Here is a 16654-nt window from a genome sequence, read left to right on the forward strand (position 1 = left end):
TTTACCGGGATGATAAACTAGGAGAGCAGGACTTCCTCTGTTGTGTCCTATGAAAAATCCTTTTACATCCTTGGACTTGGGTTTTTCCCTGTCCTGCAGGCACACATAACACTTCCCCTGTCCTGCAGGTACACATAACATACTGATCCAAATCGGTGCATTCTGGCTAGATTACACGTCTTTCCTGTCAGCGCTGTTACAGGTTCTTAGGTAGGTTACTATCTGCTAGCTTACACCTAGCCATTTCGAAAAGGGTGTGTCATTCCCTCTCTGCCACCTGCTCTGGTGTGGGGGACATGGACGTGACGTCTCCTATTTTATCTTATGCCTTCACAATAGTGATTGGAACTTTCTATTTGCGAACTCAGTTTCGTGGTCGGATCTCAAACATCTTACTATACCATAATGAGCTACTTCTGCCAGGAATTTCACTGTGGCCTCGAGTATGTCTTTTCTTTGATAAAGTAAACAAACACTGCCCCTATACACACGTCTGTAAAAGACTGTACATATCTAAAACCTCCTATGGACTTGTTGCTTACTGGGCCGACTAGGTCCATGTCAACTAGTACAAGTGATACCCCTACTCTGTGGGATTTCTGTATCTCGGTTGGGTAAACTTCCCCATTTTGCACATTGCACAATATTTGTTGGGTAAACTTCCCCTCAATGTGCATACCCTCTGACACTACTTGCAGTTTCAGTAAATCCTCGTAATTACAATGACCCATAATCTCGTGCCATGTCTGAATATCGTGACTGGCCGTCACGCTATACACATCATCATTATCGTTACACTGGTCGTAGTCATTACACTCCGTTTTCAGATAAAATATTCTCCGGTACATCTTTATGTCAAACCGGGTACCGTCAGGTTCTACAAGAAATGTTTTACCTTTATCGAAGAATACCTTGGCGCCGCTTGCAGTAGCAGCTATTACAGAGAATAGTCCTTGTAAGAACGATGGTCCTCCAACATGTCATCCTGTCCACAGCCTGTATCCTGTCCGTAGTCGCCATTTAGTTCGTGGCGTTCGTCTCGTCTGTAGTCGCCATCTTGTCCATGCGCGTATCGCACGCTCTGGTCGAGTTTCTTTATGCACGCTCTGTCTGTGTGCCCCGTGGATTTGCAGAAGACACACCAGACAGTCTCTGTGCATTCGCCTCTCCGATGGCTCCTATCTCTGCCCCGCCAGCACGCCAGGTCCGCCGTGGTCCTGGTTCTCTCTCTAGGTGTTGTTCGGGCCCTCAGCACCCACTCCCCCTCCTGCGTGGCGGCTGGGTGGGTGTCTATATATATATATATCTATGGAAAACGACCATGTATAAGGCTTTTGACAATGCAGAGGGGGAGACAGGCCTGCGGGCTGTCTCTCCCCAACTTTAAATATTATTATTGGGGTTTCATACTCAGACATTTGTTGACCTGGTTGACCCAGAAGCAGCGGTATCCTGGCGCGCCCTAGAGGAGAGCCTAGTACACCCTCACTCTCTCAAAGATCCTCTTTTCAAAAATGTCCATCATTCAATGTAAGCGCAAGTTTGGCCCTATAGTCTAGCAATTGGTGTCTGTTTGGAGGGCTGCAGAGAAATTGAGCGGATGTCCCTCTGCATGGAACTCATGTACCCCATTATTTAATAATGCTAGATTACTGATTGGTGGGCTGCCTGCTAAATTTCCGGGCTGGAGTGCGAGAGGGATTCATACATTGGGGAACATATATGGGGAGGGGGGTTGCGTTCATTTCAGGAATTATGCACAGAGTTTGATTTACCTTGCTCCTCTTTTTTCTTTTATTTGCAACTAAGGTCAGCCTTGAGGGCTAGCGGTCCTTCTCCTTCACCAGAAACTCCCCTGGCCTCTCACCCGCTTTATAAAGTTTTTTATTCCGCTAATGGTACGAGTGTTCTTGTCTCCAAACTTTATGATTTTATGTCCCAACATGCTTATAGCCCCCTTGCATTGGATGCAATATGGAGAGCCGATATCCCAGAGCTGGATCCAGAATTTGACTGGCAGGAAGTATGGGATAACATATCACTGGCTTCCAGGAATCCTGACCACCAACACATACATTTTTACTTTGTACATAGAACTTATCTGACTCCCAGGAAGCTCTGTTCAATGAAAGTGATTCCCAACCCAAATTGTACCTTGTAACACCCAGGCTGTTGGAACTTATTTGCATATGTTCTGGGAATGTCCCCCAGTGACAACAACTATTATAAATATTTGAGACCAATGTACCTCATGCACCTGTTACACTCATGTTGAATAACATATCCAATCTGCGCTTAACAGTAATCAAGAGACGAGCATTACTGGCGGGGCTTACAGCTGCTAAAAAGCTGGTGGCAATGCTTTGGAAGCCCCCCCATTCCCTCTCTCGTAGGGCATGGATACTAATGTACCTACTACCTAGACATAGTATATCTAGAACTTTCCACAGCCCGATTGCATGGGGAATCGACACTGGAGATGTGGGTGGCGATCGCTGAAAGCCTTAAAACAGCAGTTACATTTTGGTATTTTGAACAGTGGAGGGGGTGGGATAAGTGGGTTTTATGTTGTTTTAGTTTTATGTAATTTAGTTTTGGTGTGCTCTGTTTTGTATTGTCTCTCTTTTTATGTTTTTTGCTGTGTCTTATGTTATGTCAAATTGTTGTTGTTGTTTTGACGAAGTCTACAATAAAAAAAAAAATCCCAAAAAAAAGGCAATCATTTCTATTTAATTTCGGCACAAAGGATTCAGGTGTGGCAGGGGAAGACGCTTCAGGGGGGTGGCAGAGGAAGACGCTTCAGGGGGGTGGCAGGGGAAGACACTTCGGGGGGTGACGCGGTGGGGGTGGTTGGGGGGACGAAGAGGACGTCCGGGCTGCTCCCTCTCAGTTCTCCTCTTCACATTCCTGTTTTTCCTTCTTGTTCCTCGTTGGTTTCTGTGGGAATTAGCCAGATTACAGGGGAGTCATTCTGTCATCAATCTCCCATAACATCAAGAGGAAGAGGAGATGTAGGAGAACCGTATCGTACGTGCTCAGGGGGTAATTATTATCCCTTAAGTATTTGAGATACAATGCTCGAGATTGTTGGCACCCTTCACCTCAAGAATGCATGGGAACCAGATTAAAGCGCACGTTAAGATCTCTGGCTCGAAATAGTCAATCAAGCCTGCTATCCGGATGTTTGCGTTCATGTTATCCGATGTTGTTCTACACTCCTGAAACACCCTGACAGCTGCATCCAGCGCCATATGCCTTGATAACGCCGCCAGCAAACAGATGATCAACCAATTATCTATATGCTGCAATGGACTCCGATCGATAAGGTGGCAAGCTGTCAATTAACATTACTTAATGCTTGTTCTCCCACTGGGGTCATGCATGGATGTACCTGCCTCTTCTAGCTTTGAGTGTGTGTGTTTGTTTGTTTGTGTGTGTGTGTGTATAGTGCATGTGTGTGTGTGTGTGTGTGTGTGGATGTATAAGCTTTACCCTCCAAACCTCTCCACATGGAGCCAGACCAGGGTTCCACAGTAGTCCGTTCTCACAGGGTACCTCCCCACGGGAATCACATGATAAACAGCCAGGCTTATTCTGGAACTGCCTCGTTCGTCTTCCTCCTCCTCCTCCTCCTTTTCCTCTCCTCCCACCAGCTCTGCCCTCTTCTCTCCTCCCCCTCCTCTCTCCTCCTCCTCTCCTCCCACCAGCTCTTTCCTCCTCCTCCCCCTCCTCTCCCCCCTTGCATCTGGTGACCTTTCCTCCCCCAGAGGCCGCTTGGCTAAGTGGGAAGTCACGGCTCTAATGTGAAAACGACAAAAAGCTCGGACAAGGTCGCAGTCGCGAGCACCGGGCCTATACCAGATGTAAGACCGTGGGAGATAAGAGATAAACAGGCTGTTTGGAGGCTCCTCCGAGAGAGGCACCGTGCGTGATGTGCCCAGGCGATTATCACTGCCATGCTTTGCTGGGTCGAAATTAGGGGCAACAGAGTGGAATTAATTTGCTCGATTCAAGTGCGCATCCATCTTCCCATCAAAGTGTTATTTTCACGGATGAGGGCCTTATCATTCTGACGCAACACCGGTGGGGATTCGCGGAGCAAGCGAGAACATTCGGAGACATATCCAATTAATATCTCTGTGCTTTACTGCTCCAAACGGCTGCAGTGGAGAAGAAATACATCAGTTTTTAGCAAGTCTGTGGTCTCAGGCATTCAAATATGACTGATAACCCAATGAAGAGAGGGCAAAGCATCTGCAGTATTCTGTGTGGGGTATGAGTTCTCTTCTTTGTATAAGGCCCGCCTGCGGCAAGGTTTGATTGGAGAGATTACACCAGGAACGTCCTGTCCATCATGTAACAAAGGCCACTGAATAAGCAGCCAGAGCATTGCCCCTGATGGACAGCTAACAATTCTAAACTGGACAGTAGGCTGAGCTCCTTGTGGGATATCCTGTGTGTTTGTGTGTGTGTGTATTTTCTCACCGATCAGTCTGTGATCTTGACTTATTCCTTAGTCACTGAGACCCAGAGGGACTGAATAAGTCTCTCTCTGCTTAGCTCCCATGACTCTAATGAGTGACGTGTGAAAAAAACCCATTATTCATGAGAGAGAACCTGTTATGATAATACAAAAGGCAGTCAAGTGTGGCAGAACCCCAGGGCCCTATTCCCCGTACCTGGTTCAACTAAGTCGATTATCCAGATTCAATTAATCCGATGTTTGGATCCGGGATCTTCCTGTTCCTCGAACGCTGATTCAGTCTCGTTCATTCGAACCAGACTTGAGACTCAGGATAAATGCGCGCGGCCGCCTCAGCTGAAAAGACAGCAGGTGTCGATCGCAGAAATCCTGATTTTCTAACGGCATTGATTGATTGATTGATTTAAAACTTTATTAACAGATTGCAGAATGGGTACAATGCAGTACGGCTCAATAGCCTCGCCGACAAGTTAAATGCATAATCTATAGGCTAATTTTAAGTCCCTCATTACCCCAATCAATCAGATTATATTTCTTTAAACGTGCCTGCTGGCAGTATAGGCTTATGGAATGAATAATCAAATGAGATCTTGCTAGCGAAAATAATTAGTTCAACTCTTTCAGAATAAGGATACGGCTCTCTTTTCCATTAATGGATATATAATGGATATTTTATTTATCTGGCACCGTGGTCTAATGGTTAGTCCTTGTACCTCTCATGCGGACGACCTGCGTTCGAATCCCGCCTTTTCCTAAATTTTTTCTTTTCTTTTTGGGATGTAAATGCTTCAATTTGGTGCACTTTGAGAGCTATATAAAGAATGACATCCTCAATGCATGTAGATTTATAATATTTTAACTTAAAACTAGGCTACTTTTGCGTATAGTTATTAATATTATATTCCAAAAAAAATTATATTAGAAACACGGGGTTTCGAACTCAGGTGACCCGCGCGGGACCCTGGAGTAGTTATCCTTAACGTCCATCCACTCGTCTCTTAACAACGATCCATTCCCTTAACCACCATCCACTCCCTGTTTACAAAACCATGTATTATTTTGGCCATATGTGGCGCTGTTGCGAGTTTGTGGATGCTGCGCTGCTGTATCCACATTTAGGAGAAAAAGAACAGAAGAAGAGATCCGTTTTGCAGAACTGGAGAAAGTAGCGTTTTTTTCAACCTGTTAACGTTTGAAGGTGAGTTTAAACTACTAAATAAGATCCGATTCCTAAACACTGTCACAACAGCAGTCATATTGTATATTTTCAACAATATGTTTGTTTACCAATAGGTTATTGGGTTTGTATTGCCGCTGTTTAAAGAGACTCCAATTGAATTGATTTACCGAGTGACTGAGTTCGTTTTTTCTCAAATGTAAACTACAGTATAAGATCCCAACAATGTCACAACAGCAGTCATATTGTATATTTTCAACAATACGTTTGTTTACCAATAAGTTAAACTGTTTTTGGGTTTGTGTTGGCAGTTTCAACAGTTGGATGTACTCGGTGAAGCTGACTGAGTCGTGTTTTGTTTCTGCACAGCAGATCTATAATAACGATAATACATTGTGTCCTATCTATCTATCTCACTATCTATCTGCTATGCTTTTATTTTTTACTCCGTTTATTTGATCAGGGACAGTGCATATCAATCAACAGTTATACATTTATAAATGAATACAAATTAAAAACTGTAAATATGCCAACATTAGCAGGGTTGCTAGTTTTCAGTTGTAGTCCCTGGGCTAGATGTTTAAAGCCCAACCTCCAGGTTAAACCCTACTGATCAATTATGGGTAGTTTACATCATTGGTATATAATTATATATATATCTGTACATATCTCTTACCTACTCTTACTAGTTACACTGCTGGTCAGAATGACTTACTACCATAGTGTCTTTATACCTGTATCACTGTACATATTAATACTATATCTAAATCTGTACATATCTCTTACCTACTCTTACTAGTTACACTGCTGGCCAGTATGACTTACTACCATAGTGTCTTTATACCTGTATCACTGTACATATTAATACTATATCTATATCTGTTAGGGATGCTCGATATTGGCTTTTTTACCGATACCGATATTCCGATATTGTCCAACTCTTAATTTCCGATACCGATATCAACCGATATCAACCGATACCGATATATGCAGGGTTTCCCCGTCCAAAAAACTGAATAATTTCAGGTAACTAATAATTTCACTGGATATATATATAACAAATATTGTTATTGTTTTTTTTTTGTTTTTAAACCGATACCGATATTTTCCGATATCACATTTTACTGCCGATATCGGCCGATAATATCGGTCGGCCGATAATATCGGACATCCCTAATATCTGTACATATCTCTTACCTACTCTTACTAGTTACACTGCTGGCCAGTATGACTTACTACCATAGTGTCTTTATACCTGTATCACTGTACATATTAATACTATATCTATATCTGTACATATCTCTTACCTACTCTTACTAGTTACACTGCTGGTCAGAATGACTTACTACCATAGTGTCTTTATACCTGTATCACTGTACATATTAATACTATATCTAAATCTGTACATATCTCTTACCTACTCTTACTAGTTACACTGCTGGCCAGTATGACTTACTACCATAGTGTCTTTATACCTGTATCACTGTACATATTAATACTATATCTATATCTGTTAGGGATGCTCGATATTGGCTTTTTTACCGATACCGATATTCCGATATTGTCCAACTCTTAATTTCCGATACCGATATCAACCGATATCAACCGATACCGATATATGCAGGGTTTCCCTGTCCAAAAAACTGAATAATTTCAGGTAACTAATAATTTCACTGGATATATATATAACAAATATTGTTATTGTTTTTTTTTTGTTTTTAAACCGATACCGATATTTTCCGATATCACATTTTACTGCCGATATCGGCCGATAATATCGGTCGGCCGATAATATCGGACATCCCTAATATCTGTACATATCTCTTACCTACTCTTACTAGTTACACTGCTGGCCAGTATGACTTACTACCATAGTGTCTTTATACCTGTATCACTGTACATATTAATACTATATCTATATCTGTACATATCTCTTACCTACTCTTACTAGTTACACTGCTGGTCAGAATGACTTACTACCATAGTGTCTTTATACCTGTATCACTGTACATATTAATACTATATCTAAATCTGTACATATCTCTTACCTACTCTTACTAGTTACACTGCTGGCCAGTATGACTTACTAGCATAGTGTCTTTATACCTGTATCACTGTACATATTAATACTATATCTGTACATATCTCTTACCTACTCTTACTAGTTACACTGCTGGCCAGTATGACTTACTACCATAGTGTCTTTATACCTGTATCACTGTACATATTAATACTATATCTATATCTGTACATATCTCTTACCTACTCTTACTAGTTACACTGCTGGCCAGTATGACTTACTACCATAGTGTCTTTATACCTGTATCACTGTACATATTAATACTATATCTATATCTGTACATATCTCTTACCTACTCTTACTAGTTACACTGCTGGCCAGTATGACTTACTACCATAGTGTCTTTATACCTCTATCACTGTACATATTAATACTATATCTATATCTGTACATATCTCTTACCTACTCTTACTAGTTACACTGCTGGCCAGTATGACTTATACCATAGTGTCTTTATACCTGTATCACTGTACATATTAATACTATATCTATATCTATACATATCTCTTACCTACTCTTACTAGTTACACTGCTGGCCAGTATGACTTATACCATAGTGTCTTTATACCTGTATCACTGTACATATTAATACTACAACTCTGTACATACATGTAGTACTCATAGTACTAATTTATATATGTTATACCCAGTTTAACCACCTGTACAGTGTATATTACTATTTCACGTTACTGCTACATCGTCACTCTGGTTGGATGCCAAACCTCTTTTAGTTGTACTGTACTTGTGCTGCATGATGACAATACATTACAATCTGCACTGAATTAGTCACAGAATGTTTTGGGACTAGAAGGTTTACAGGGTTAACCGGCTGTCGTGTGGCAGTGAAAGGGTTAACCTTCTGTGTATTGTTGAAGGTTTAGTCCACATTGTTTATTGAACAAAAATACAACATGAAGGTTGGCCTTTAAGCCAGAAACAATAGTACTGTTACATTTGTGACATACGATATGCAAATATACAGTAAGGAACCTGACGCAAACTTTGCCATCACAACCATTGAACTATTATAATAGTTAGGATCTATGGGTAACAGTACTGTATATTTGCATATCGTATATGTCACAAATGTAACAGTACTATATACCTGTATGTCATGTATGTCCCTATGTCATAAATGTCATGATGTCATGTATGTTGTGTGTGTCATAAATGTCACTATGAATTGAAAATAGGGGACCCTGATGTAAACAAGACAAACGTCTTTCTCTGGTCTGCATCCCCTTAACAATTGTGTGTATTGAGCCGTACTGTATTGTACCCATTCTGCAATCTGTTAAATAAAGTTTTCATTCATTCATTCAGTGAGATGCTGGAGAAGCAGCAGCAACAACAACAGCGGCTCCCCAAGAGGACACACAACTGCCTCGCCTGTGGTCAGCCAAAGTCCCGGTTCCTCAGCGATGGCTCCACCATCCACTTTTTTTTTTATCAGACTGGAGCGGTGAGATACTGTACTTCTACTGCTCCACTAAGGTCTTCCAGACCTATGCAGCAGAAGGACTCACCAATCCCAGGATGCCATTCCAGGACTTTGTTGAGACAGAGTTTTTTCAGAGGGAGTTGGAGGCCTGGATGGATGTCTTTATTCTCCTTTATTTTATATATCAGAGGATTTTATAGTATGTCTGCACTTTATGTGCTCATTTCATCATTCATGTATTTTACATTCTACTAAAACTGAATCAAACCATAAACAAGGTGGCCCTAAAGGATGTTAGATCCTAATGTGAAAAACTGTGATTTTATATGTCTGCTCATTTGACTTATTTCTACTTTTATCTTTACGCCCCACTATCTGCTTGGTGCATACTATAACCTTATCATGTTTTGTAACAGATTACAGAAGCATATTGGAACGTGAGGTTCTGATATGAATTGATTAATATATCTGTATTATTTTATCCCACTTTATGCTTTGCTCTTGCTGCTTGTTTTACACTGATTTTATGTTTTATTTCTTACTGATGTAAAGCACTTTGAACTGCAATCCCCTGTATGAAAGGTGCTATACAAATAAAGTTATTATTATTATTATTATTACTGAGACACAGTTCTTTCAGATAGATAGTTTTTAAACCAGCTCAAAGCCGTTTTACCAAGACCTATATGCAGCCAAGCCTCTGCAGTAATGCGTGATCCACAGAGTCAAACGCTTTAGACAGATCAACAAACAATGCTGCACAGTGTTTTTTCTTGTCTAGTGCTTCAATTATGTAATTTGAGACTAGCATAGTCGCTGAAGTACTATGGATCTGAAGCCTGACTGAGACTTGTTAAGAATATTATGGTCAGCTAGAAACTATTTCAGTTTGTTTACAAGAGATTCAAAGACTTTGGCCATTACAGACAATCTGGAAATAGGGCGATAATTATTTAGGTCAGAGGGGTCTCCGCCCTTTAACAAGGGGAGAACCATGGCCGACTTCCATGAGCTAGGTAATTCACCAGATATGATATGAACATTTCCTGATGACGCTGCCATTTTAGCTCTAATTAAGAATGACAGTGACCTAGCTGACTATTATTTGGAAATCCAGTGGTTTGTAAACTGGTGCGACAATAACTGTCTGGTTTTAAATGTTAAGAAGACTGAGGAGATGGTGTTTGACCCCAGAGGTGTTGGGGACCACAGGCCTGTGGTCATCCACACACAGTCCTGTGCATAAATTAAGAAACATGATTTAAGTTGACAAAAACCTCTGCCGCTACAATCTAATGATAATCTAAATATGTGCAACAAGGAGAGACGGGGACAGAATTAATGAATGAAAACTTTATTTAACAGATTGCAGAATGGGTACAATACAGTACGGCTCAATACACAAAATGTTTAAGGGGATGCAGAGCAGAGAAAGACATTTGTCTTGTTTACATCAGGGTCTGCCATTTTCAATTCATAGTGACATTTATGACATACATGACATTTATGACAGGGACATACATGACATACAGGTATATAGTACTGTTACATTTGTGACATACGATATGCAAATATACAGTAAGGAACCTGATGCAAACTTTGCCATCACAACCATTGAACTATTATAATAGCTTTACTATTATAATCTAAATCTGTATATTCATGTTTATTTAGTGATATTCATGTTTATTGATTCAACATAGCTGTTTATCTTTGATAATGTATGACAGGCTTTTGCCCCGACCGGGATTCGAACACGGCTGCACGAGAGCAGTTCAGCTCCTTGGACAGCGTGACAAATGCACCCATTTCATTGGCTGTCAGTCTGTTACACCTATACACGGCTGGCCCCCGCGCGGGACCCTGGAGTAGTTATCCTTAACGTCCATCCACTCGTCTCTTAACAACGATCCATTCCCTTAACCACCATCCACTCCCTGTTTACAAAACCATGTATTATTTTGGCCATATGTGGCGCTGTTGCGAGTTTGTGGATGCTGCGCTGCTGTATCCACATTTAGGAGAAAAAGAACAGAAGAAGAGATCCGTTTTGCAGAACTGGAGAAAGTAGCGTTTTTTTCAACCTGTTAACGTTTGAAGGTGAGTTTAAACTACTAAATAAGATCCGATTCCTAAACACTGTCACAACAGCAGTCATATTGTATATTTTCAACAATACGTTTGTTTACCAATAGGTTATTGGGTTTGTATTGCCGCTGTTTAAAGAGACTCCAATTGAATTGATTTACCGAGTGACTGAGTTCGTTTTTTCTCAAATGTAAACTACAGTATAAGATCCCAACAATGTCACAACAGCAGTCATATTGTATATTTTCAACAATACGTTTGTTTACCAATAAGTTAAACTGTTTTTGGGTTTGTGTTGGCAGTTTCAACAGTTGGATGTACTCGGTGAAGCTGACTGAGTCGTGTTTTGTTTCTGCACAGCAGATCTATAATAACGATAATACATTGTGTCCTATCTATCTATCTCACTATCTATCTGCTATGCTTTTATTTTTTACTCCGTTTATTTGATCAGGGACAGTGCATATCAATCAACAGTTATACATTTATAAATGAATACAAATTAAAAACTGTAAATATGCCAACATTAGCAGGGTTGCTAGTTTTCAGTTGTAGTCCCTGGGCTAGATGTTTAAAGCCCAACCTCCAGGTTAAACCCTACTGATCAATTATGGGTAGTTTACATCATTGGTATATAATTATATATATATCTGTACATATCTCTTACCTACTCTTACTAGTTACACTGCTGGTCAGAATGACTTACTACCATAGTGTCTTTATACCTGTATCACTGTACATATTAATACTATATCTAAATCTGTACATATCTCTTACCTACTCTTACTAGTTACACTGCTGGCCAGTATGACTTACTACCATAGTGTCTTTATACCTGTATCACTGTACATATTAATACTATATCTATATCTGTTAGGGATGCTCGATATTGGCTTTTTTACCGATACCGATATTCCGATATTGTCCAACTCTTAATTTCCAATACCGATATCAACCGATATCAACCGATACCGATATATGCAGGGTTTCCCCGTCCAAAAAACTGAATAATTTCAGGTAACTAATAATTTCACTGGATATATATATAACAAATATTGTTATTGTTTTTTTTTTGTTTTTAAACCGATACCGATATTTTCCGATATCACATTTTACTGCCGATATCGGCCGATAATATCGGTCGGCCGATAATATCGGACATCCCTAATATCTGTACATATCTCTTACCTACTCTTACTAGTTACACTGCTGGCCAGTATGACTTACTACCATAGTGTCTTTATACCTGTATCACTGTACATATTAATACTATATCTATATCTGTACATATCTCTTACCTACTCTTACTAGTTACACTGCTGGTCAGAATGACTTACTACCATAGTGTCTTTATACCTGTATCACTGTACATATTAATACTATATCTAAATCTGTACATATCTCTTACCTACTCTTACTAGTTACACTGCTGGCCAGTATGACTTACTAGCATAGTGTCTTTATACCTGTATCACTGTACATATTAATACTATATCTGTACATATCTCTTACCTACTCTTACTAGTTACACTGCTGGCCAGTATGACTTACTACCATAGTGTCTTTATACCTGTATCACTGTACATATTAATACTATATCTATATCTGTACATATCTCTTACCTACTCTTACTAGTTACACTGCTGGCCAGTATGACTTACTACCATAGTGTCTTTATACCTGTATCACTGTACATATTAATACTATATCTATATCTGTACATATCTCTTACCTACTCTTACTAGTTACACTGCTGGTCAGAATGACTTACTACCACAGTGTCTTTATACCTGTATCACTGTACATATTAATACTATATCTAAATCTGTACATATCTCTTACCTACTCTTACTAGTTACACTGCTGGCCAGTATGACTTACTAGCATAGTGTCTTTATACCTGTATCACTGTACATATTAATACTATATCTGTACATATCTCTTACCTACTCTTACTAGTTACACTGCTGGCCAGTATGACTTACTACCATAGTGTCTTTATACCTGTATCACTGTACATATTAATACTATATCTATATCTGTACATATCTCTTACCTACTCTTACTAGTTACACTGCTGGCCAGTATGACTTATACCATAGTGTCTTTATACCTGTATCACTGTACATATTAATACTATATCTATATCTATACATATCTCTTACCTACTCTTACTAGTTACACTGCTGGCCAGTATGACTTATACCATAGTGTCTTTATACCTGTATCACTGTACATATTAATACTACAACTCTGTACATACATGTAGTACTCATAGTACTAATTTATATATGTTATACCCAGTTTAACCACCTGTACAGTGTATATTACTATTTCACGTTACTGCTACATCGTCACTCTGGTTGGATGCCAAACCTCTTTTAGTTGTACTGTACTTGTGCTGCATGATGACAATACATTACAATCTGCACTGAATTAGTCACAGAATGTTTTGGGACTAGAAGGTTTACAGGGTTAACCGGCTGTCGTGTGGCAGTGAAAGGGTTAACCTTCTGTGTATTGTTGAAGGTTTAGTCCACATTGTTTATTGAACAAAAATACAACATGAAGGTTGGCCTTTAAGCCAGAAACAATAGTACTGTTACATTTGTGACATACGATATGCAAATATACAGTAAGGAACCTGACGCAAACTTTGCCATCACAACCATTGAACTATTATAATAGTTAGGATCTATGGGTAACAGTACTGTATATTTGCATATCGTATATGTCACAAATGTAACAGTACTATATACCTGTATGTCATGTATGTCCCTATGTCATAAATGTCATGATGTCATGTATGTTGTGTGTGTCATAAATGTCACTATGAATTGAAAATAGGGGACCCTGATGTAAACAAGACAAACGTCTTTCTCTGGGCCCTGTTTCATGTACGTGGTTCAACTAAGTCGATCAAGATGTCCATTATCCAGCTTCAGTTAACCCGATGTTCGAAGCCGGGATTCTCCTGTTTCACAAAGGTGGATTCAGTCTCGTTAACTCAAGCCAGACTTGCGAGTCAGGCTAAATGCGCGCGGCCGTTTTAGGTGAAAAGCCAGCACGTATCGATGGCAGAGACCCTGATTCTCAACGGCATTGATTGATTAATTGATTTAAGACTTTATTGACAGATTGCAATACGGCTCAATCGCCTCGCCGACAAGTTAAATGCGTTATCTATAGGCTAATTCTAAGTCCCTCATTACCTCAATCAATCAGATTATATTTCTTTAAACTTGCCTGCTGGATTGAATAATCAAATGAGATCTTGCTAGCGAAAAGAATTAGTTAACTGTTATACAGAATTACGATACGGCCCTCTTGCCCATTGATTGATGTATAGTCAATCTTTAACTTATCTCCAATGTGGTCTAACGGGTTGTTCTTTTGACTTTCACAAGGACGACCGGGGTTCAAGACCCTAGTCGTCTCCTTTTTTTTGCAATATAGGAATAATTCAATTTGGTGCACGTTGAGAGCTATATAAAGAATGACATCCTCAATGCATGTAGATTTATAATATTTTAACTTAAAACCAGGCTACTTTGGCGTATAATCATTAATATTATATTCAAAAAAATCATATTGGAAACACCGGGATTTGAACCTGGGTCACAAGGTTGGCAGGCTTGAGCACTACCGCTGGGCCACTGTGCCAGATGGGATAAATTCATTGTTTATACATTAATGAACGAGAGACCCGTGTTTAGAATATTCCTTATTTTGAATGAAGTTTTATTTCTTTATCCTCATTCATTCATGTGACGTCAACGGCTCATTCAATTTCTCAAATCCGTCAAACAGCGCATCTCATCAGACATCTTAATCCCAGTTACAATTAAAATAACCACATTTTTGTGTACATCGCACGAGCGAGCGCCACCGTCGCCACGGTATATATAACGTGCATTATTTAGGACAAAGTGAATTTAATATCAGCATTTTGGATCTATTTTACATTTCAAAAGCCCCCTCTGGAAGAATGGAGCACAAAAACGTAATTCAGAATGGTATAATGCAGATCGTAGACTGTGGGAATAGTTTCAGGAAACGAGCTGTCACTTCTTTGCGGGGGCGTGGCTCTGCGTGATCGGGCTAACTTGAACTTGAACTCTGCTTTCGAGCAGGCTCAAACTTTTGGATCTGTTGGCATGGTGATCTGGAAAATCCACGTACATGAAACCGGAAAGTCCGGCTAACCCAGTTATCCAGCTAAAGTTATCCGGCTAACTCAGTTATCCAGGTACATGGAACGGGGCCCAGGTCTGCATCCCCTTAACAATTGTGTGTATTGAGCCGTACTGTATTGTACCCATTCTGCAATCTGTTAAATAAAGTTTTCATTCATTCATTCAGTGAGATGCTGGAGAAGCAGCAGCAACAACAACAGCGGCTCCCCAAGAGGACACACAACTGCCTCGCCTGTGGTCAGCCAAAGTCCCGGTTCCTCAGAGATGGCTCCACCATCCACTTTTTTTTTTATCAGACTGGAGCGGTGAGATACTGTACTTCTACTGCTCCACTAAGGTCTTCCAGACCTATGCAGCAGAAGGACTCACCAATCCCAGGATGCCATTCCAGGACTTTGTTGAGACAGAGTTTTTTCAGAGGGAGTTGGAGGCCTGGGCCCTGTTTCTTGTACGTGGTTCAACTAAGTCGATCAAGATGTCATTATCCAGCTTCAGTTAACCCGATGTTTGAAGCCGGGATTTTCCTGTTCCAAGAAGGTGGATTCAGTCTCGTTAACTCAAGCCAGACTTGATTCTCAGGATCAGTGCGCGCGCCCGCCTCAGCTGAGAAGACAGCAGGTGTCGATCGCAGAAATCCTGATTCTCTAGCGGCATTGATTGATTAATTGATTTAAAACTTTATTAACATATTGCAGTACGGCTCAATCGCCTCGCCGACAAGTTAAATGCGTTATCTATAGGCTAATTTTAAGTCCCTCATTACCTCAATCAATCAGATTATATTTCTTTAAACTTGCCTGCTGGATTGAATAATCAAATGAGATCTTGCTAGCGAAAATAATTAGTTAACTGTTATACAGAATTACGATACGGCTCTCTTACCCATTGATTGATGTATAGTCAATCTTTAACTTATCTCCAATGTGGTCTAACGGGTTGTTCTTTTGACTTTCACACAGACGACCGGGGTTCAAGACCCTAGTCGTCTCCTTCTTTTTGCAATATAGGAATAATTCAATTTGGTGCACGTTGAGAGCTATATAAAGAATGACATCCTCAATGCATGTAGATTTATAATATTTTAACTTAAAACCAGGCTACTTTGGCGTATAATCATTAATATTATATTCAAAAAAATCATATTGGAAAGACCGGTTTTGAACCCCGGTCGCTGGGTTGGCAAGCTTGA

The sequence above is a fragment of the Notolepis coatsorum genome, assembly GCF_963971535.1.
Source record: "Notolepis coatsorum genome assembly, chromosome: 7".
Lineage (NCBI taxonomy): Eukaryota > Metazoa > Chordata > Actinopteri > Aulopiformes > Paralepididae > Notolepis > Notolepis coatsorum.